Genomic DNA, 24,789 nt, shown 5'->3' with positions numbered 1-24,789 from the left:
ATTACAGAGCCTTGCTCTTGAAATCTTGCGTAAATGTTAAAGGAAAGAAAGGGTGTTTTAGGGAGTTCGGCTTAGTCTCCGTGTTAAATAAATACATGTTGTCTCCAGGTTACAGGTATGGAATGAGCGAACCCAGGCTAGAGCCTCTCCTCGTAGCGCTGTCTTTAAAATGTGGAGAAAATTCAATTCCTGATTTTGAAAAGACCAAATTGCCCTCCTTCCCCAAGTTCCATAATTTTACTGTACAAGTACAACGTACAGTTCAAGATTTTAGTTGTCACCGTTACAAATTCTTTTCCCACGAGAATTGAGATTTGTTGAAATTAAAATTAAAAATTAAATAAAATATTATTAAAATATATTTTTTTATTATTATTTTTATTTAAAAATTTAGAAAAGTTAAATTGTTTATTTTATATTGTATAAGAATTTAAAAAAATTATAATGATTAGATGAAATGAGTCGAGATAATTTTACTACTCATCATTTCACACATTATATATTATACTTATTTTTATTTTTATTTTATTTCTGTTAAATTAAATGAATTTTATACTCATCATTTCTACATCACATACTTGTTAAGAAAAAAAATATGTGTATAAATGATAAATAAGATTTTTCTTAAATATTAGAAATTGTGGAAGTTTTTCAAGATAAAATAGTTTTGTTTCCACAAGTAGGTGTGTTTGGTTCACTATTTGTCGTGAAATTTATTATAACTTAAAAAAAAAAATTAAAGTACCAATCATCTTTTAAGATAGTTGATGTGAAACTTTTTTACATAATATCAATATGTTGGATATGTAAAAAATAATATTTATAAAGAAATTTTTCCTCTTGTTTTTAGATAAAGTGAGAATAAATTGGGAGTTAATACTCACCCCCAATTATTAGTTTTCAATTTCATTCAAATTGGGTTAGAAAAAATAAAACCATCCCACTTTTGTATATACTAAAACAAATAATCAATTCATCTAAAAAATATTGTAGAAATAAATGAATATTTAAAAAACAAATTATTTCATATTTAGGAAAAGAAAATCATAGTTTTTAATTGAAAGACTTTTTATGAGTATGTAGACTCTCCTTTAATAGTATTAGCAACGTGGGTCGCTCATACAAAAATAATAAAAGTGGTGTTAGCCACCGAGACTGTAATTCGAGGATGGATTCCGATAAGGTTATTTAGTTTTTTTTTTTTCTTTTTTGTCATTTATTTTTTTTATATCCTTATATATATATATATATAGATATATTTTAAAAATCTCACAACATAATTCAAAAATATTTCTTTAATTATTAAGTAAAAAAAAATTTATCGAGACTCATGTGTAACCATTTGTCGAAATAAGTAACATTATTTAAAAAGTAGTGATACATGTATTTACAATTTTATTTACAGTCTTACTTACAATACTTATTTTGTTAGTTTTTTTTAAATTTAAATTTTAAATTTTAAATTTTATGATTTTTAACATATTAATAATTGATTCGTAGAAATTTTTTTTTTTTGTTTTAAGTTTTTCTTAAATTTTTCTTATTCAAATAATAATAATAAAAGTAGCAAATTGGGTCACGTCGTGACTCATTCTGATAGAGGACAAGATCGGTATATGATATTACAGAGAGGGCATTTCTGAGACAGAATAATGGGTGTGGACGGTGGCATGGCATCTGTTTGTGCACGAGTTGCGCATGGAGAGTTGCATGTGTTGCACATTTATAAAATAAAATATAAATGCCTTAAACTTATAAATAGACTGACCTATGTCATCTTCAAAACTTATTTTTTATAAAATATTTTATTATTGTATTCCTTCCCTTGCAATAATATTCTCATACATTTCATCATGACAAGTACTAGACCTATAAAGATAATTAATATATTAGATCTAATTTTTAAGACCGTTCACTTGGATATATATCTGGCTATTTGACTATATACCGGATTCGAATATCCATTTGGATCAACCCTAGCCGGTACCCGGAAGAATCTAGATTTTGAAACCTAGAACCTAGGTTGTACCCGGAAAGATCAAATTTTGCAAAAAAATCCACTTTTTATTTATTATTTTTTTAAAAACTGGATCCTCCGATTATATCGGATTGGGCATAACGTAAATTTTTAAAAATAAACTCGGGCTGCTGATATTCACCTCATGTACTCGTTCCCACTCTCAGATATGAGGAGGTCGGTAATTTGGTTTAGAGGTGGCAATTCATATTTGTGGATCGTGTTTATATCTTGTCAAGTGATGAGTATTAGAGTATATGTGAATCCGATCCATTTAATTAAACGGGTCAAACACTAAAATCTTAACAAGACTCATATAAATAACGGGTGATACGATATAACCCACTTAACCCGTCTTATAATAAAATTTTATTGGGTTAACCTAGATACAATCCATTTAATCCGTTTAATCCACTTCAACTCGTTTTATATAAATGGATTGAATTGACCCATATATTTATTTTTTAACTCAATTAATATAATTTTATATATAATACAAAGATTACTATATAAATCATTCACAATCACAACTGGATTCGTTATAAAATATTTTATTATCAATATCCAAACTAATAACATGTTAGAAAATTAATATTTTCATAAAATAAAATTACATATTAAAATTACATATTTTAATCTATAAAATAGTTATATCGGGTTCAAGTTGAGATGCTTGACCCATTTAACCATTCGTGTCGGGTTTGAATTGACTAAAAAATGACTCGAGATTGGCCTAACACAAGCTCAACATGACACAACCCAGTTGATAGTCCGAAGATTGATGTTCACTTTCAATTTCAAACTTGGATCTTTTTACATAGGCTGCAATTTGACAAATCTTGAGCATTAATTTGAAACTAAGGCTGCGTTTAGATGTTAAACTGAGTTGAGTTGAGTTGAGATGATAAATTATTATTATTATTTTAGGATTTGAAAAAAGTTAAATTATTTATTATATTTTATGTTGGGATTTGAAAAAATTGTAATTATGAGCTGAGATGAGCTTACTTACCAAACTAAAGCTCATGATTCCACCATATAAACAAATGTACAAAACTCAAGATCCATTCAAAAGGTAATGGTTAATTCTTTTCTCCAATGAACTAATATTGCTGATTGTCACTTGCTCGTTAGAACTCGATCTCATAAACTATCATCTAATTTTCACTTATCTCTCACATACTTTGTGGTATATGATAAGTGGAAATATATATAAGTTTTTAGGCACACAAACCTCAAAGCCCACCAATGATGTGACATTAAATTAAAAAACAAGTTCTATGTGGAGATTGAGTTTTTTTTTTTTTTTCTCTCTCTGACTTGGTCGCTTTCCTGTCTCCCTTGGGTATCCACATGGCTGCTCAGGAGGCCACGTCAGTCCCACAGGCACCAACGGGACATCGTTTGTTTGCTGACATCATTGTGGAACCATCAAAGCCTCTTCCTGAAGTCGAAATTCCAATGCGCCACCGAAGTTTTAAGGAAGGGGAGATGTTTTTCCAATTTACAAAAGATGAAATTGACCGCACTACTTCTCCTTTCTGTTTCACCGTTGTCCTGAAATTTTGCGCATCCATCACTAGACCAAATCCAAAAATTCATCAAACAAAGATGGGGTTTCAAAGTGCAACCAGTGGTGGATGGAATGAGGAAATCGGTATGGTACCCAAGACAAACGAGGATGATTTTCGCACTGTCATGGCAAGAGAATTTTTTAACATTGAAGGTGTGCCCTATCGCATTTTTCGCTGGTTTCCTGATTTTGATGAGAACGTAGAAACTGTGAAGGCCTTGGTGTGGCTTTTCCTATCGGAGTTACTACCAAATTTTTATCACATCTCCATGCTGAAGATTCTCACTGGAGGTTTTGGAGGGTTTTTGAAGCGAGACAATGCCATTGCGTGTGTTTCACGCCCTAAAGGAGCAAGATGTTGTATTGAAATGGATATCACCCAACCTTTGCGGAAAGGTTTCTAGATTTGGTCCCCTAGTGAACCTAGAAGTAGATTCCAGGAGTCGTATTTGAGACTTTGTCTTCCTTATGTCAAAAGTATAATATTCAAGGACATTCTGATAATAGTTGTCTGTTACAAAAGTAAGAAATAAATGGAGTAGAGGAGGCAGCGAAACCGAAACAGAAAGGACCTAGAAAGGTGTGGTGTCAGGTTAAGTGCCCTGAGAAAACTTAGAAAGAGAGCAGGAAAAATAGAAGGGAAGAGATTCTTAATCGGATTAAGGCGAGGCAGAAGCTTGGAGAGCAGGCGGATCAGATCCTGTATGCATCAAGAGATGGCATTATGAGGAATCAAGAGGAGTAAAAGTAGGCAGAGTCATATAATGGAACAAGAAAATGTGGAGGCTCTAGCCAAAAAAAAATAGGCTTTAGAGGAGATTGAATCCCCTCGTGAAGGTTATCAGTTTTTGGCTGACAAATTACAATCCCCACGTAGTTTTTTACAGCTGGTGGATGAAATTTTAGAATATGAACAGGGTCGTATAGCGCACCATGTCATCAAAGATATGGAGAGGGAGAATGAAAAGGAGCCCAACCTACTTGAGCAATAGAACCATGTTGTTGTGTTGGATTCTGAAGTGCCGATGGAGGATGGGGCTTCTGTGATAAAGGATTATGAATCTTATCCGGAAATGGGTGTCACAATTCGAGAAATTTTGAAGTCAGACAGAATGAGATCTGGAGTGATTTGTGGAGTCACCACTCGGTCTAAAAAACTTCGTTAACTATGTTTAAGATCCTTACGTGGAATATCAGTGGTGTGCATGTCTCAAAATCATTTATCCCATATTATGAAGAGACTTAAACCTCGTATTATTGCGATCATGGAACCTTTCTCAACTGAAAAAAAAAATATGCAAATTTGGGCTCGACATTTGAAGTTTCATAATTTTGTCTCTAATTCGGAAGAGGGTGGAGAAATTTGGCTGTTCTTAGATGATGAATTATAGTTTACACCATGTTTGGTCACGAACCAAATATTATCAGGTTGGTTCTCGCTTGGTGATGAGAGGATGCTTGTTACATTTGTTTACAATAGTTGATTTAGGCGGGTGCAGTTGGAGATGTGGGAGGATATAAGTTTGGATAATGAAGGTAAACCATGATTTTTGGCGGGTGACTTCAATATTATTCAGAATGATAGTGAAAAGGTGGAGGGTGTTCATCGGGCTGATAGGGCGAAGTAGGATTTTAATAATTTCATTGATGATTGTGGTTTGCTAGAGGTTCCTTTTTAGGGATTTAAATTTACTTGGTGCAATGGACAACATGAACGACATAGCATTTGGGCTCGGCTGGATTGGATTCTTGTAAATGCATCGTTTATGAGTAGATTTCAATAGACAACATGGATGCCATAGCATTTGGGCTCGGCCGGATTGGATTCTTGTAAATGCATCGTTTATGAGTAGATTTCAACAATGCAATAATGCATGACTTGCCCCATACTTCATCCGATCATAGTCCAATGTGCATTGAGCTGTGGAGGTTTAACAATTTTTCAAGAACAAGCCAGTTTTGGTTCCAAAGAATGTGGGCGTCTCATGATGATTTTATTTCGCTAGTAAGTAAAGTGTGAGATTGTGATATGGGCAGCAATGCTTTGACACGGGTAGCCAAGAAATTATATAATCTTAAAAATGCCCTAAAGTTGTGGAATACTTCCACATTTGGGCGTGTGGAGAAGGAACTTAAGTTGGTGGAGGATCAATTGGTTGGTTTGGAGCATGAGGTTGCTGATAATTATTTTGAGACTGCCGAAGAGCAGATGTTACTACTCAAGGTGAAGCATCAACTGTGGTTTGACAGGGAGGAGATCTTATGGAAACAAAAATCTCACAACCGATGGTTGAAGGAGGGTGATGCGAACACGTTCTTCCATGTGAGCGTCATGCACAAGAAGCGAAGGAATAATTTAACTTCTTTATTCTTGCTGGATGGGTCTTCCTTGTAATCTCCTTATGAGATACATGATGGAGCTATCACTTATTTTCAAAATTTGCTGGCTGCCGAACCAGTTGTTAGAGATGAGGTTGCACTTTCTCTCATTCCTAAGTTGGTTTCAGAGGAAGAAAATATGGCTCTACTTCAGCCTCCAACTTTGAAGGAAGTTAAATAGGCCTTTGATTCCATTTCAGATGATAGCTGTCCTGGCCCTGATGGGTTTACAGTGGCTTTTTTCAAAGTGGCATGGAACACCGTTTGGGATAATTTGTAGAAGGCGGCAATGGAGTTTTTTAGTGTCAGTCCTCTACCCACTTTTTATGGTGTTACAAACCTAGCCCTTATTCCAAAAGTAGATAAATCGGATAGCTTCACAAAATTTCGACCTATCAGTTTATGTTGTGTGGTGTATAATATTTTTACCAAGATTATGGTGAATCGTATGGCTCCTATCTTCGGTAAACTGATTTGTCTTGCTTAATCAGCTTTCTTAAGTAATCGCAGTATTTTTGAGAATATCTTCATTGCTCAAGAGATGGTCTCTGGGTTTAATAGAAAGGTACATGGCGGCAATGTTATCTGTAAGATTAACATGGAGAAGGCTTATGATCGGATCAATTGGAGCTTTCTACTTTGAGTGCTAAAGGGATTCAGCTTCTCCCCAAGTTGGTGTGATATTATTCTTTAGTGCATATCCTCTCCTTTTTTTCTGTTTATGCTGAATGAAAAATCTAAAGGGTTCTTCAAGCCTTCACATGGGATAAGACAAGGTGACCCCTTTTCACCTTATCTCTTCATTCTTTCGGAAGATATTCTTTCAAGGCTCTTGGATCCACAATTTGATCTTTGAGCTATCAAATCTTATTCTCTATCCAACTCTTGCTCGAGGATTTCACATCTCCTCTACGCAGATGATTTGTCGATCTTTTCTAAAGGTGATAAATGCTCTATTCGAGGCTTGTTGAAAACTTTGAAGCTATATGAATCTATCTCAGGACAGAAGATGAGAGCAAAAAAATCGATGTTGTTTTGTTCCAAAAAAAAATTATGCAAGGAAGCAAAGTTTGATGCAAGTTACAGGTTTTATTGAAAGCAAATTTCCTTACAATTACCTCGGTGTTCCGCTACATACTGGTAGACTCACAGCCTCTATGTTGAAGCTGCTTATTGAGAAAATCAGGAAGAAAGTAGTAGGTTGGAAGATAAGTCTTCTTTTTGCGGGTGGAAGATTGGTGTTATTGAAGCATGTCCTTAATAGTATCCCGATTCACGTCTTATTTGTGCTGAAAATCCCTTTGGTGGTGATTAGAGATATTCAAATTCTGCTTTTAGAATTCTTGTGGGGATCCAAGGATGGCAAAACAAAAAAAAAAGCCTGGGTATCGTGGAGAAAAATTTGTCGCCCGACTCAAGAAGGCAGCCTAGGTGTGAGATACCTTAAGGAGGTGTAGGATTCGCTTTCACTGAAATTTGCATGGAAGCTAATTGGCAATAAGTCTCACAGGGCAAATGTTTTTGAAAGCCAATACTTGAGGAACATGACACCTTTAGAAGCTGCTCAATCCCCCGTGGCTCTAGTTTTTGGAGAAGTGTGCTTGACAGGGTCCCTTTGGTCCTCAAACATGGTTTATGGAAAAATAAGGGAAAAGAATGTAAACTTTTGGTTTGATCCTTGGCTTCCATCGGGTGTGCTGGCTATTCGGGTTCAGGCTGTCCACTTCCTTTTGCTCCAAATTCGTGATTTGCTCTCTCTAGTTGGTTGGAACATATCTCGACTTAAAGATTTGGTTGGGGATGAGTTATGTAATGACATCCTGCAATCCAATATTCAGTTGAAGAAAGGTCCAGACATTTTCATTTGGGCACCTTGTCGTGATGGAAAATTCTCGACAAAAGGTGCATGGGATATGCTACGGCTTCAATCGATGCCTCCTCATTGGGCAAAATGGACCTGGTTCAAAGGTATTCTGAGTAAAATTTCTTATACTAGTTGGAAATTCTAGAACCGTGCGCTACCAGTTGATGCACGTATTCAAAAAATTGGTATCCATTTAGCATCCCACTACCATTGTTGTATGGAAAATTGTGAGATTGAAACGGAGGAACATATTTTTGGGAATGGCTCTCTCGCTGAACGAATTTGGAAATTTTTCTCTAAGAGATTAGAGATTCAATATAGAAGAGGCCAAAGCATTTATGTATTGCTCTTTGGTGGTTGAAAGCTAAGAGCTCGTCTCAACTGGGGGTGGTGCGTGGCCTTCTCCCAAATATGATTATTTGGAGACTTCAGAATTTCCGGTGCAAGAATCGTATGGAGGACAGAAAATTGTCTTGGGAGCATATTGTTTCGGTTATTGTGATGTGGGTCTAGAATTTGTTTGCAAAGTCTATGAAGTTTAACTCTAGCTCTATTCAGGACCAACAGATGATGTGGAGCATTAGATGTCCTATAATTATGCCACAGTTTACTAAAGTGAGAGCTTTTTCCTGGCAACTTCCAGAGCGTGGTTCTTAGAAGTTAAATATAGATGGATGCTCCCTTGGTAATCCTAGTTTATCTAGTGGAGGTGGTGTGATTCAAGATGATAGAGGAGATAGCTGAGTTTTGGACTTTAAGGGACGAACTTTGTCTTTGTAAAGAGCTGGGTTTATCGGGCATTAATGTTGAAACTGATTCTATGATGGTGCTCTCATATTTTCAACGAGGTGCCTGTTCACACTCGTATTTGTGGGGTTTTTGGGATGAGATGGCTGAGCTTCTACAGACTATTAATTGCCGCATTTGCCATGTCTCTCGGGAACGTAATATGGTTGATGATTATTTCACTAAGGAAGGTGCTCGTAACTCATGCCTAGATCTTTGTGTTCACAATATTCTCCCTAGGAGGCTCAAAGGTTTGTTGCGCCTTGACAAATGTTCCATACCTTATCTACGTCTGAGGTAATCCTTTCTGTGGTTTTGGGTTGTTTTTTTCTTAGTTTTTGGTTTCCCTTTGTGTTAGCTTTTGTCTTTTCTTTGTGTTGGTAGTTTGTTTATTTTGTTGTCTTTTTTTTCTTTGATGGATTGTAACCACGATATTCCTCTGCCATAAGTGAATGCTTCTTAATAAAGCTTTGGAGGTTAAATAAAAATAATAAAAAAACAAAAACAAAAAGAACTGGTGAAATATTCAAATGCAGGACGCATGCCTACATCTCTTACTACTATCTAATTTTCTCTTTGTATGTTCCTCACCACCTCCTTCCACTATCTCATTGATTGTCCCTCTATGTATATTTGCTTCTTGCTAATTGACAAACACAAAAAATAAAAGTTGGAATATTTCACAGACTTTATAACCTGCATTGTCTATTTGTCTACATAGGCCGTCACACTAGAGTTGGAAATTCTGTGATGAGTATAATTGGAAGCCAAGCCGTACGTCATCCATCAAAATGTAACCCAAGACTCAAGTGGAGGTATTGAATGATCACTCAGTGCAATCCCATGGATTTTTGCCTTATTGAGACAATTAGCATGGTTTCTGCATCTTCTTGTTAACTAGCGACATTGACTTGATGGTAGCCATTTCTCTTTTGACAGCTTCACACATCTATCAGTACTCAATGACTTAATAGTATGCCTATACATAGTATCAAGGCATTCTAATTTAGCCTATAGGTTATCCCCTCCGTGACTTGAACCCTTAGTGTTAAGGGTGTAAAATTTGAAAAATTGACCAAACCAAAAACTTGTTTGGTCGATTTCAGTCCTGTCCTAGGATGGGGTTTTACACCCCAAACCAACAGAGCTACAAATATATATTTTTAATATTTTTTTGTAAATTATATATTATTTTATATAATAGTTATATAAGTGAATTATATAATTTTCATATAACATATTATTTTGACAATATAAAATGTTAAATATATAATTATTAATTAACTAATATATAATTATCAATTTTGATAATTTGAACAACTTTTTTTTATGTTATTTTTAAGTAAAAAATGTGCAAATAAAATTAAATAGTTGTATTATTCAAAATTATAAATATTGTGGGCTTCTTTTTATACTAATGGGCCGAAAATACACATTGCGGACTTTTTTGTATACTTCAAGAATGATGAGTTTTTTGTATGATTGGACCCCCATTTAAAATTGGCCCAGACCGATATGGATCGACATGACTGATAGCTAACGGTTTAGTCCAGTCCACTAGGGATGATCGATTCGGGAAAATGATGATCATCTCCCCCCTCCCCCCGGCGGCCCCGGGACCTATTTACACCCCTACTTGACATGGTCCCTGCTCTGATACTAATTTTTTAAAACTCAACCATTGATCCAAAAGTCCTAAAATTATTGGATACTAATTTAGTTAAACATTTAACCCTCAGGATCATAATATGCAATAGAAAACAATTGAGAGTTAGAGGGAGAATCGATAGAGAGAGAGGAGAGCGAAATCAAAAGAGACAAAATGACGACTAGGCGCAAGAGATGTGCAACAGATCGACGGAAGCTGAGGCAGGTAGCATGGCTGGCGACAAAAACAAAATTGTAGAGAAGAAAGAGAGAGAAGTCGAGAGAGTGATATAGAGATAAAAAGAGAGAGAGAGAGAGAGAGAGGGATCGATGAAGACTTACCACCATGAGGTGGTGCAGGTCTGAGGGGCTAATGGTCATGGGTATGGGAAGCAGAGATGATGGGGAGGAAAAGTTAGAGACAGAGAGAGGGAAAAGTTTGGAAAAGATGTAAAAGTTAGAGGACCCCTTAGCGCCAACTTAAAATTTCAACATTGGCTCAAATGTAAATAGATGGTTAGAACATATTTTACAATTTTGCTAATAAATTATTATTTTTTTTGATATAAAAATTTTCACAAAAAATATAGTTTGAATGTAATATCACTGCTTTCAAACGTGGAAGAAAATTTGATAATTTTTTGTAATGATTTATCATAACTGTCACAAAAAGTCATTTTTAGTGACGATTTTTTATGCATCACAAATTTTAAACCGTCCCAAAAACTTAAATTTGTTGTAGTGCTGTACTATAGTTGCTTTTAGGTTTACAAAATAATTTCAAATTGGTGATAATACTTGATGACACTTACCTTGGATTCAACTTAGAGATTATACAAAGAGTTGCAACAACTAAGGACTTGTTAGGACTTGAAAAATGTGTTATATATAGGAATGTAGAAAACTTAGGTTGTCATGCTCATTTAAGTCGTTGGAAGGTAAGAAATGATTTTTTTTTTTTTTTTTCCGAAATGAAAAAGAAAACTTACCTAGATCACCAATGGGAGGCCAACATATAGGATTCTATTAAGAGAGGAGAAGGGTTGTGATTCTATGAATATCATTAAGGTTTAGGGCTAAGCATCAAGGAGGAGGGGGATTATGAGGTTTGGGGATATTTTTTCATAAGCAGAAGTACTTTGGGTTTTTTTTGGGTTCGTTTCATTAGGCTAATGAAATTATGATTGCAGGGCACAAAAGAATCTTCCTTGTTCTGTTTTCATTAAAGGTAAGTTTCTATGCCTAATTGAAGGCCATGGCAGCCTTGGTTTTCTTTCTTTTTTTTTTTTTTTTTTTTTTTTTACCCTAGGTTTTTTCTGGTAAGAATACAATATTCTATAAAAGTTCTCTGATAAGGCTGATCAATTCCTCTTCAAAAAGTTGTTCCTACTTACCAATTATAAAAATAATAATAATAAAAAAAACACTTAATGTAACAATCCAACCCAATAATTTTAAGATCGGAATATTGATCATTTTTATTGGGTCTAAACTATATTTAATGGATCATATTGGATAAGTCCACGAGCGATAAGTTATTGAGATTGATTATGAGTTTTAATTAAGCTCAATAAGTAGGTTAAATCTCATTTATTATTAAAGGGTTAGACTTGTTTTAGAATTTAAAGATCGACCATTAGAAATTTATTTCAATTTAAAATCATCACTGATTGAAGTCTCTTACACAGTCTCAGTCACTACCAATCCTACATTGAATGAACTGTTAAATCATATTTTTAAATTCAAATTCTCTTTTTAGATGATCACGACTGAGTGTTCAGCAAATTAGTGTCACTACATGTATTAACTGATTCCAACTCAAACTCATCAGCGCCTCTCCCAAATCTCTCTATAAATATTTCACTTCCGTGTGTTATTTGAAAAAAACCATAAACCTCTATAAGTGCAGCGGCCGAATCCAAGATATCTAGTCCAATACTGTGCGTCTTCCATGTTCAACACGCCAATAGTCGACTGCCTCATGCCTCTCACAACATCTCTCGCGTTTTCTCTCTCTTTCTAGTTCACATGATTGATTTCATGTCGGAAATATTGGATTAACGCTGCGAGGTAAGTAACCTGATCATAAATTAAGACTAGCACGTCAGCTAGTTATATATATTATTATTAAAGCCAGTCCTTTGAAAGCCACTGTTTATGCATCACGCATGTCATAATATTTGCAAGTACGTCATTCATCATGTTTCATTTCGCATATTATAGTTATGCATATATTATTCATCTCACGTTGCATGAGACATGTAAGTTTTCATATAATCAAGTGTAATATAAGTATAAAACAGTTAATCAGATGGTCATTTAGATGTATAGTACCAACGTAATTCATGGGTGGATATGCAAGCCACATAGCTAAGCGTGGTGCACTATAGTATGCTAGAATATTATTAGCAACTCCTATTGCGGCTATGGGATGTGGGGCCAATGCATAACCTTGCACATAGGATTAAATGCATGGGCCAATATAATGAGTAAGATAAATCAGGTAAGCTAAGATAAGTCATGCTTGTCATAGCATACATATGAACAGCCATGATTTTAAGTTCTCAGCATGAAATATTTTATGAAAAACCTTATGTTAAGTATGTTTACGTTATGATAGGTTTTTTACTGAGTCATCCACTCATTTTAGTTGTTTTATGTTTTTAAACCACTCTAAGTCAGAATATTTGTAAGGGTTGAGCTGCAGAATGAGACTTGGTCCAGGGAGACATGACAGTGACCCAGATCATATACAAATATTTTAAGTTATGCTTTTTATAGCACAAACTTTGCGAAGTTTTAATAAAAACTTTCGTGCATTCTTATTTATGATTTCAGCATTATAATACAAAACAAATCTATTTATTTTAAGGAATCTTTATACTTGGTATTTTCTTTATAACAAATGATATATATTTTTAAGTCAGATTCAATAGTAGTACTCTAGCTCCTGTGATTTTCTAAAAAAAATAACATATTTTTTAACTATGGGGAGCGGGGTGTTACACTTAAATACAACCAATCATCATCTAATTAGCAAGTACCTCTCATACAATTAATTAAAATTGAGTAGTAAAAAAACTCCATTTAGGAGTTGAATACTTGAGTTTGGCATGGCATGTGGAGGTAGAATTGGTAATAGCATATAATCTTGAGCAAAGGACTTTTTGCAAAGAGAAATGCTAAATACCATCACTTTTCTTATCATCATCTAATATGACATTAAATGATTGGAAAGTTATTTATTATTCATTACTTATTATCAACTAATCATGTCACATTAGAAGATGGAATGGTGGATAGAGTTTTTTTTCCAACAAATACAATAATGGCATTCAAGGGCATGGTCGACGAAGTTATTTAAGATAAGGAGGCAATTCTATTAGTATGCATTTGATTTTCAATCACATGTCTTGGTAAAATGGATTATCATTTGTACAATTAAATTTAAGTAGCCACTAAGTTTGATATTTGTGGTTTACTACCATTATATTGATATCAATTAAATTTAAGAAGCTACTAGCCACTAAGTAATGTGTTTGTATGTCTAGAATTGTTCGTTTGAAATTTTCTTGGTAACCAAATGACAAGGATGAGAAACATAGACAAAAGGAACAAAAATTCCAATACTACACATATCACTACCGACACCAAAACACATTAAAATCGTAAATCAAATATGCAATGAGTGAGAGATGGGAAAACTTGGAAAGTGTAATGCCTAAACTCTCCTATGGGTGTAAAAAAAATCGATAAATTGGTTGAACCAGACCGAACTGGTGTGTTTGGTTTGGTTCGTACTTGCGACTCGAAACTGGCTCTAAACTGGTTTGGTACTGGTTTTTATATTTTGAAAATCGGTTTGAACCATACCGGACCAGTATATATATTTTTAGTTTAGATTTTTTATTATTATATATAAAATATTATTCATATAATTATTTATATTATATATGTGTTATATGTTAAATTTCTAATTAACATAACATGAAATTTAATTTTATTATTCATGTCTATTAGTCTTATAATATAAAATTAATCTTAAAAGTTTTAATATAACATTTGATTTATAATATAAAATAAATTAATATTATATTTTTAATATAACATTTAAGTTTTGATATTAACATATAAATTTTAATTTTATAATTTTTTAGCCAAAAATTATAAAATATGGGATATGGGTCAATCACTTGCTAAGTTTTTGTCGGGGTATAATTTTTTTTATCCGTAAAACTGGATTGGACTGGATTGAAACCAGAAACATTGATAGTTCCGATTTCGGTGGTTAATCGGTCTAATATCAGTTCTTAAATTTTTAAAACCGGTAGATATCGGTTGGGTTCTACAAAATGTCCAAAACCAGATCAAATTGGACCAATTACACCCCTACTCTCCAATAAACAGTATTTTAATAACATGATGAGATCTACAATAGTAAAGGTATGGAGATCTCAATAAAAATCTCATTATAGATTATACATTGGAAAATCTTATGTTGCTTGTTGGTTTTGACCACTAGTGCATTTTATTTTTTTAAAAAATAAAACAAATAAGAATGCACTAGCAGTCAAAACCAATGGTCCCTATAATAACAACAACAACATTGTACATTTGGCCAAAAAAATAAAAATGATCAATAGAGCCAAATAAATGGTTCGATCCCATGTTGTTAGAAGTCAAGAAAATATACACAGTGGAATGATTATACCTCAGGTTTAATCTTTGTAGTTGTTCCATGAATGAATCCAATGTACCACACTCCGATTAATCCGAACATATCTCTACACAATAGTTGAGTGTACTACATAGATAAATTAGAGACTCACTCAAAATACTCAACCTAGATGCCTTTTCAAAGAGAGAATGAATTTTGGGAGAGAAGATGATATCACCCTAGTCTCACATCACTAGCTGAAAATTCCCCTAATAAAAGGAATTATTTTTTGGTAATATATAGGTGGCCTTAAATGCTAGCCATCATCCAAATGTAACGCATGGCCATAATGACAAGCATTATTGGCTTGGCAGATGAATAGGGAGGGGCATGCCCATATGATCTCCCCTTCCTTTTTCTATATCTCCCACTCGTACATAGTGAGGATAGCCCTAGATCCATATTTCTCACTATTTTCTCAATATTGTTCAAATAAACAAATAGGTTGTGCCACTACCGAATACACATAAGAAGAAAAAAATGTGATAGCATTATACCAAATTTCTCCAAGAGAACACCAATATAATGACATCCCTAAAGTGTCTTATATGCACCAATCTCATTTGATTGCATCTAATCAAGCATCTTCGATCCCTCTCGAGATCTAAAAAAACTAAAAAAAATGCATCTTTAAACTGTATTAATCATGACCATAGACAACATACTATTGTAGCAAACAACATAATCTCTATCTTATGACATATGAAAGAAAAACATAACTATAAAGAACATTATCCAAATATACGAAAACATTATTTTTTCAAAAATAATACAGAAACCAAATCCAACTTAAGTAACTACAAAAAGTAAGTTTTGTTGAATTTTGAAAGTGTATAGCACATTGTGGAGCAATAAAGTGTGACAGGCTTGCAATTCTATCTTCTGGGTACCAACTCCTAACACCTCCACACTAGCTCTATTCCCACTTTGATATCACGACCCCCAACTACAATCCAACAATACTCCTCAAACCCGACTTTATCTTGCACTATATGCTCAGTCGCTCTTGAATCAACAACCTACATTAGATATGAGTGAGCAACCATCACATGACTTGTTTCATAAATAGAAAGAGGATAGCCAAATGGTACCTTCTTCGACTAAGTGTAGTCATGAGCGAAGTGACCTTTATTGGCATAATTGAAGTAGTCTAGCTTGGACTTGTTCTTTCCGCGCTTGCATCTCTTGCCACGCTTAGAAGGTCCTGACCCTTTCTGTACATGTCCAATAGCTACTCCAATCTTAGCGTTCTTGCATTTGGGCCTTAATGCCTTGCGGGAGCCAGATTAAGTCGCATAGGTTGAATGTTTGGGTTTAGCGGCCTCCAAGCACTCAACCTCAAGTTTTAAGTGACATGACACATCATCAAAGGTTTTGATGTTTACATTGTGAAACAAATTTTGGCTCATCGTTTATCAAGAATTGGGTAGAGAGCATATCACTGCCTGTGATTGTTGTTCATCAGTCATATTGTTTCAGGCTATCTTGAGTTTGCAGATCATGGATGACATCGCTCTAAGATGTTGCTTTATCGTGCATTTAGAGTGCATCTTATAGGAGTCAAACTTCATGGTCAACCCGTACAATCTCATAGCTAAAGTTCTCCCAAGCTTCACTTTTAGTGTCTTCCACAAATTCTTGACAGTATTGAACTCCTTAAACCCACTAATAAGATCATCGTGCATGGTACTTAACATAGTAAAGTGCAAGCATTGATCATTCTTGAGCCAATTCTCAAAGGCCTTACAATCCTTTCGGCATTTTTATGAGTCCCCTTTCTCAGGCTCATTTAGTGAGTGAGTTAGAGTTTTCACGACCTCCTGCTCAATCAAGACATATTGGATCTTGCAATGCTAAATGTCATAGTTCTTCTCATCTAATTTCTCTCATTTGTTTTAGCCAGTAACAATATTCTTAGATGCCATTTTACTACAAAATGGCACATAAGACATTACACTCACACCCTTTAAGGCCTTGTTTGGATGTTGAGATGAGATGATAATAGTAGTAAAATTGTTTAAATTAAAATATTTTATAGGATTTTGGGAAAGGAAAGAAAAAATATTGAATAAAAATATTGTAAATTTAAAATATTGTTATAATATAATTTTTTAATGTTATTTTTGTTTTGAGATTTGAAAATGTTGAATTCTTTTTTATATTTTGTTTAGAAGTTTAGGAAAATTGTAATGATTAGATAAAAAAATTAAGATTTGAAATTGAAAAGTATTTATGTTTGAGTCATGCTTGGATGTTGAGATTAGATGAGATAAGACCAACACAACATCCAAACGAGGAAAGAGATTTCCCATGCTAGTGTTAAAAGAAGAACAAAAACTCGAAATGGAGAAGTAATGTGGGGAAAAATCTCATTCTCATTATATTGTTTAATGATACAAAAACTACTGATATATACATTACAAAAAGCAGAAAAGAAAAGAGTTCTAAAATTAACTTTTGATCTTCTATTGAGTTACAAGTAATGATCTGTAGCTGTATGGACAACATGGATAGGTAGTTTACACTGAGTTTCCTGACATTTGTGCATTCTATGTAGCCATGTATTTTACAACTGATGTCTTGTTTTTCTTTGTCATTGCTTTTCTTCTTTCTGTTGCTTCCTTCTATTTCTTGTGTGCTGCAGTATGCTTTATATTTACTTTTGTTGCTGCATGTATTTCTTGTGTATTGCATGGTTCTTCATATCTACTTTTGCTGCTACATGTATTTCTTGTATACTGCAGTTTTGTTGCTCAGTGTCCTTATGTCTTTTTTGCTTGTAATCTTTCTTATCCCATTTTATTTCTTGAGACTCCCCTCAAGATAGGTATAGATGTTTAGGATTCCCATCTTGGACAATAGAAATTGAAAAACAGAAGCTGATAATGCCTTAATGAAGATGTCTACCAATTGGAATTTTGAGACTATGTGGACAGGAGTGTTGACTCCAGCTAAGACCTTTTCTCAAATAAAATGGCAGTCCAGTTCATTTGTGTACTTTCCAATGAGTCTTTGGTAGGTTGTAGGGTCTTGCAGAATTTCATTTGTGGTGTGGCTCAACTTGTGATTCAACTCAATGGGTGAAAAGACTATTTTGGTGCCAAGTAACCCTGCATCTTCCAAGATTTCGAAGGTATAGTTCCTTTGACAGATCTTGATTCAAGAAGATGACCTTGCAACCTCTAATCCTAGGAAATATTTGAGAGTGAATCAACTTCTTCTTGAGAATTACTTTCCACTATGATATCATCCACATACATTAAGAGTGTTGTAAACCCTTTTTGACTAACTTTAGTGAATAAAGAATAGTTAGATTTGGATTGATGAAATCCAATAGAAGTGAGTGAATTAGAAAAATTTGAAGACCATTGTCTCGATGCTTGTTTAAGTCCATAAAGGGACTTATACAGTTTGCATACTAATTTCTCCCCCTCAAACTGCTCTCTGTGGATGTGGTATTCTGGTGGCATCTCCATATAAATTTCCTTAATAAGATCCCCATGTAAAGAGGCGTTAAGAACATCCATTTGAGATTAAAAAAAAAAAAAAAAAACCACTTGTGAATAGATATGCTAAGGCAAGAAAGACATGAACTGTGGTGAGTTTGGCAACTGGAATGAATGTTTCTTGGAATTCAAAACCCTCTCTTTGAGTATACCCTGTGTATTTCAAAAGAACCATCAGATTTGAGTTTCACTTTGTAGACATATTTACAACCAATGACAGTTTTATTGGGGGGAAGAGAAGTAACAATCCAAGTGTTATTTTCCTTTAAGGCATTGAGTTCAACTTTCATAGCATCTTGCCAATGTTTAAATTTCATAGCTTCACTATAGGATCTAGGTTCAGAGAATAATGAGAGGAAAACAAAAAAAGATTGGTGAGATGGGGAGAGATGTCTGTTGCTCAGGTGATGATTGAGTGGATGAAGTGTGGAGGATGGAGAGGATGTATTGAGGGGTAAAGATTTTGCTATCTGGTAGTGGTATTGATGAAGATAGGCAAGTTGATGTTTATCTCTAGTGGACCTTCGAAGAGGGAGGGTGGCATGCAACTCATCTGGTGGTTGCAATTCGGAAGGGGTGGCATGCAACTCAAAAGGGGTAGCAGGTAAGGATGTTTCAGGATGAGGTGATTTAGATTAGGAAACATGATTGGATGGTTAAGGAGAGGGTGTGAAGGAGTCATCTAGTGGTGCCGGAGGTAAAACCAAATTTTGAGGAAAGGAGGAATGAATGTCTAAAGATGGATGAGAAGAGGGAGTGAAGGTAAAGTGGAGGAGTGGAATGGAAAGACAGATTCATGAAAGATTGCATTCCTAGAAATGAAGGTAGAATGAGTCTCTATGTCATACATCTTGTAACCTTTGATATTTGTAGAGTATCCTAGGAAAATACAAGGTCCAGTTTGAGGTTCAAACTTGGTTCTGTGGTGTTTAGGAGTGCTAGCATAACTTAGGCAGCCAAAAACACGAAGATGAGCATAGGAAGGTAGTGATGAAAAGACCATTTCATAGGGAGATTTATTAGAAAGGTAATCTGATTTGCAGAATAAGGTGCAGCAGAGGTACCTCCAAGCTTGGTGCTAAACTTGAAGTTTGGTGGAAATCCTACTGACTTATAGCATTTATCTTTTGTATTTTCAATCTTACCATAATGGTGCAAACCAGGTCTAACCTATCTTTTTTCTTTAGGAAATTTTGGTAGGCAAGTAGGGTAGAAGGTTCTGAGGTGGGTAAGACTATATTCCTTGCTTGCCTCTATCTTTCCTCTTGTAAAATTAGTGAAAACGTTTTATCTAATGAAGGCAAGGGACTTAGCAAAATGATATATCCCTTTACAACATCATAGCTGTCGTTTAAGCCCATTAAAAACTTAAACACATAATCTCCTTGTTAGACTTCACCAGTATTTCTTAAGGCATCACAGGTACACTTTCCGCAAGAACAACATGGAAGAGGTCTACAACTATGTAACTCTTCCCAAATAGCATTAAGTTATGTGAAGTAATCACTTACAGAGAAGTGTTCTTGTACAATCCCACTAAGCTTGTGTTGGAGGTGATAAATTCGAGCTTCATCAGGTTGTGCAAAACGTTCCTTAAGTTTGTTCCAAACCTGTTTAGCTGAAATCATGAAAAACACATTAGATGCAATGTCTTTTGAGATAGAATTCAGAATCCATGCAAGGAGGATGTTATTGCATCTTAGCCATGAAACATAGGAAGGGTCTGGCAAATCAGGAGTGGTAATGGTGCCATCCAAGAAGCTTGACTTGTTCTTGATGGAAATAGAAAGCAGAAATTATCTACTCTAAGAAATGTAGTTTGAACCAGTTAATGAGGGTGAGACAATGACAGTGTTAACATTGTCACTGTGATGTAAGAAAAATGGACTATTTGGATTCTCAGCAAGGGAAGGAGGAGAAGAAGAAGAGGAGGATGTCATGATTTATGAGATGAAGTCTGTTTGTAAACGAAGTAAACACAGTAGAAGAAATTTCTTGCTCTGATACCATGTTAAAATAAGAATAGAAAGTCAAAGTGAAGAAGTAATGTGGAGAAAAATCTTATTCTCATTATATTGTTTAATGACACAAAAACTATTGATATATATATATATATATATATAATACATTACAAAAAGTAGAAAAAAAAAGAGTCACAATTAACTTTTGATCTTCAATTGAGTTACAAGTAATGATCTATAGCTGTATGGACAACATGGATAGGTAGTCGTTTACATCGAGTTTCCTGACATTTGTGCATTCTGTGCAACCATGTATTTTACCACTGTTGTCTTGTTTTTCTGTGCCATTGCTTTACTTCTTTCTGTTGCTACCTTCTATTTCTTGTCTGCTACAGTGTGCTTTATATTTATTTTTGCTGCTGCATGTATTTTTTGTGTGCCGCATGGTTCTTCATATCTACTTTTGTTGTTGCATGTATTTCTTATGTACTGCAGTTTTGCTGCTCAGTGTCCTTATGTCATTTTTGCTTGTAATCCTTCTTATCGCATTTTATTTCTTGAGAGCTAGTCTAAGTTAAAAGGAATAATAATTAAGACGCGTCACAAGATTGAAAATTTGTTAAGCTTTCTAGTCATCTCTTGCGCTATAATGTCTAATTGGTAATTTTTAAATTAATTTTTTAATTGGTAGTAGTGTTTTGTGTTTAGTCAAACTACTGATTTCCTGAAATATCTTTATTTTGAGTGTATGAAAAATATACTTCACTCTCCCATAAAGTTTTACAACGAAATGAATTCCCAACAAATTCTGCTTAGTCATTAAATGGATATATGCTTTAAAGTATAGAAGTAAATGCAACCGTATTCAGCAACAAGTGAAGCTTATTAAATATTAGTTAATAAAAGAGAACAAAGAAAAAAGATAAATAAAGTCAAGTTAATAGTATAGAGAAATACTTTAATCACAAAAAGACTTCACAAAAATAAACTTATAAACTAATATAGTTTGATATAGTACGTGTAGATTATAAATGTACTTTTATTATAAAGTACTAGATGTAATGTATTATATGAAGCCACACTAATTTTTAAATTTATATTTGTATGATCTTTTTGTAACTATAGGAGTCATTGAATTTTCTAGCCAATTAGATATTAAAATAAGAGTCATTGCTAAAGCGTTTGATGCACAAAGGAAGTGTTATGGGATGCATTGTTTTGATTGTTGCCGTAGGAGGGAACTACTATTGGATATTTTGTGAAAAATAATTTGATGTGATATGTTAGATTCTATTTTACGATAAAAATAATTTTATAATATCTAATATTCTTCATTAAGTCACGTCACTTTATAAAATTATTTTTATATAATTTTCTTGTGACTAAAATGTTTCTCGTAATGGAATGTAACAAATCAAACTGATTAGAGTATGGACTACTCCCCGATCCTTTCTTGAATCAGCACGAGCGTCAGCACCTATGGAAGTGAGATGGAGTTGCTTGAATAGCTTGATAGGAGGCTAGGAATACACGACTATGACTTGTGGAAAAATGAACGGAAGAAAAATGATCTAAGACAATTACAAGTATGGCTTGTGGGGGCCGGAGATCTATGGGCATGTTGATTTGGAGAACGTTGTTTGAGAGATGAAGTGAGGTGTTAAAACATCTCTGGATTAACTTCAAAGCTGGGAAATTTTGAGTAATGAGTCTTGAAATCTCCGGCTTATAAAATTCTGTTGAGCCAAGATTATTGTCTTGTCAATAAAAAACGGCCGGGCTTCTTCTTGGTTGCTTCCTCTTAGGAAAATAAATAAATAAAACCGAGGAAAAACAGCAAGTGTTGACTGGACAAAGACTAAAATATAAGAGCAGTTGAACAAGAAACTTACAACCAAAACCGAGGCTGGTTTGTTTTTTTTTTGTTGGGTTTTGCTATGTATAAGATACTATTTATTTTTACATCATACACCTAATATTTATTTATTTATTTTTTCTCATAAGGTGTAGGATATAGGAAAGTGAATAGTAATCGATGAGAAATTCTTTTTTTTTTTTTAGGCTGCGTTTAGATGTTGAACTGAGTTGAATTGAAATGATAAAATATTGTTAGAATATTATTTTTTAATATTATTATTATTTACTATCCATTTACTATTTATATTATATTTAGTTTTTTGTTTATCATTTTTTTAAGTATTTTTTTTAACATTCTTAATCATTAAGAAAAAATTAAAAAAAAATATATAATTTTACTAATAGTCATTTCCTTAACCATTAAGTAAAATTAAAAATTAAAAAAAATATAAAATACAAAAATAGTAGTAAATGAGTAGTAGGAGGGTAATAACCCTATTATTTTTCTTATTTTTGTTTGGAGAAATATTTTAGCCATCAAATAATTTTATAAAATTAAATTTATAAATTGATGTGATTTGATGTGGAATATCATATGATAAAATTACTTTTATTGTAAACTAAATTTAACAGATTACATGAAATCACGTCAATTTATGAATTAACTTTTATGGATCTTTTTTTTTATACCTTTAGCGCTTGTTGTTTGTTCTTATTTTTCTGATATATTTTCCTTTAAAATAAGACTCTTTTATTAATTTTTTTGCAGGTATCTTTTAACTAAGATGCCATAAATTGCAGCCATCAACTCTAAATTAGATGATCTAAATTGTGGGACAAGGATCCTCACCCTTTCATTATTATCAGCCATCTTATCATTTGCTATATCATAAATATTGTAGTTATAAAGGAATTACAAAAATAAATATATAAATTAATATAATTTAATGCAGTATGTCAAATTATAAAGTTATTTTTAATATAAAGTAGATCTAACATATTTCGTAAAATCACGTCAATTTATAAATTTATTTTTATGTAATTTCATGAGATCTATAATAGTACTCTTTACAAAAAAGAATTAAAAAAAAGATCGTAAAACTTTGTTGCATTCAAGATGTATTTTTATTGTGTACAGTGCATTGAAGGATGCTGTCCCAGATTTGCTGTCCTTGCAAAGGATCCATTATTTTATTCTCTAATTAATTTAATATTAATAAATATTAATGTTTAGAAAGAGACATAGACCAACAAACCACTAATTTAAAAGTCAATCACATAAGACTTGAGTTCGAGGCAATTCAATATTTAAATGCCGATGGCTGAATGGTTATTGGATCTTACTCCCGCAAATTTGGACATATACACAAATCCTGCCAATTTCGACGTGAACCCATCAGCTTTGTTCCCTAACCCATGACCTGGAATCTACGAACAAGTACAACCCAGCTTGGGATGTTCACTCACTGGCATTAATTAGGTTCTTCAGATTCAACTTAGGGAATTGAGGACATTTTCCAAACATAGCAAGTCAACTTCCTCCTTATCAAAATATATATTTAAGAGGAATATCATGCATCAATTATTATTTATTAGCACATTCTATACTTATAATTTTTTCATAAAATGTGAAGGTATTTTTTTATAAAGTGTAAGAGTATTTTTTATAAGATGTGAAATTATTATAACTTTTTAAATTCTCATATAAAATATAATAAATAATTTAATTTTTTTAAATTATAAAATAAAAAAATATTAAAAAATTATATTATAATAATATTTTATTTAACTTTTAATAAAACATTTCTTCTCGTCTAAATTATGTAGTCAAACGAGTTATTACTTCGCTCTACAAGTTTCAGTTTTCCTCTCTCAAAGCCATCCGATCATGACCCAATATTGGTCCCATGGCTCAAGTGGGCCAACAGTTTTTTTTTTTTTTTCCTTTCAATTGTACTTTGTATCCATAGAGTGGACTTTACTATGCTGGAAAACTTGGAATGGATAGTGGAAAACTGAATTATAGACTAATTATGGGTTTGTCAAGAAAGTGAAAGCAGAGAAAGTTCTGAGAATCCTCCAAACAATCCGATCACTGACCCTTTTGTGTATTGTAGGGCCCCATCTTGTTCTGCTTTAGCTCTTCCTTTAGGCTTTATGCATGCTTGCCGCCTGGTCCCTTCACACCCATCCACTGGTCATATTTCTGGGATTTATTCAAAAGACTTTCTTTTGCAGACGGCAATGTTATTATTTCATGACAAGTGCCGCAGATATAACGAGGTTATAAGTAAATTTATAAATTGATATGATTTTTTAAAATTTGTTAAATTTATTTTATAATAAAAATAACTTCACAATTTAACGTATTATATTATGTCATATCAATTTATAAATTTATTTTTGTATAATTATTTTATAATTAAAATATTTTTCTTATTTTATTGCATATAAACGAGCGTTGAAATGGAAGACCTTCGGC

The sequence above is a fragment of the Juglans microcarpa x Juglans regia genome, chromosome 5S (genome assembly GCF_004785595.1).
Source record: "Juglans microcarpa x Juglans regia isolate MS1-56 chromosome 5S, Jm3101_v1.0, whole genome shotgun sequence".
NCBI lineage: Eukaryota > Viridiplantae > Streptophyta > Magnoliopsida > Fagales > Juglandaceae > Juglans > Juglans microcarpa x Juglans regia.
The sequence above is the reverse complement of the archived record's forward strand: the minus strand, read 5'-3'. Positions refer to the sequence as shown.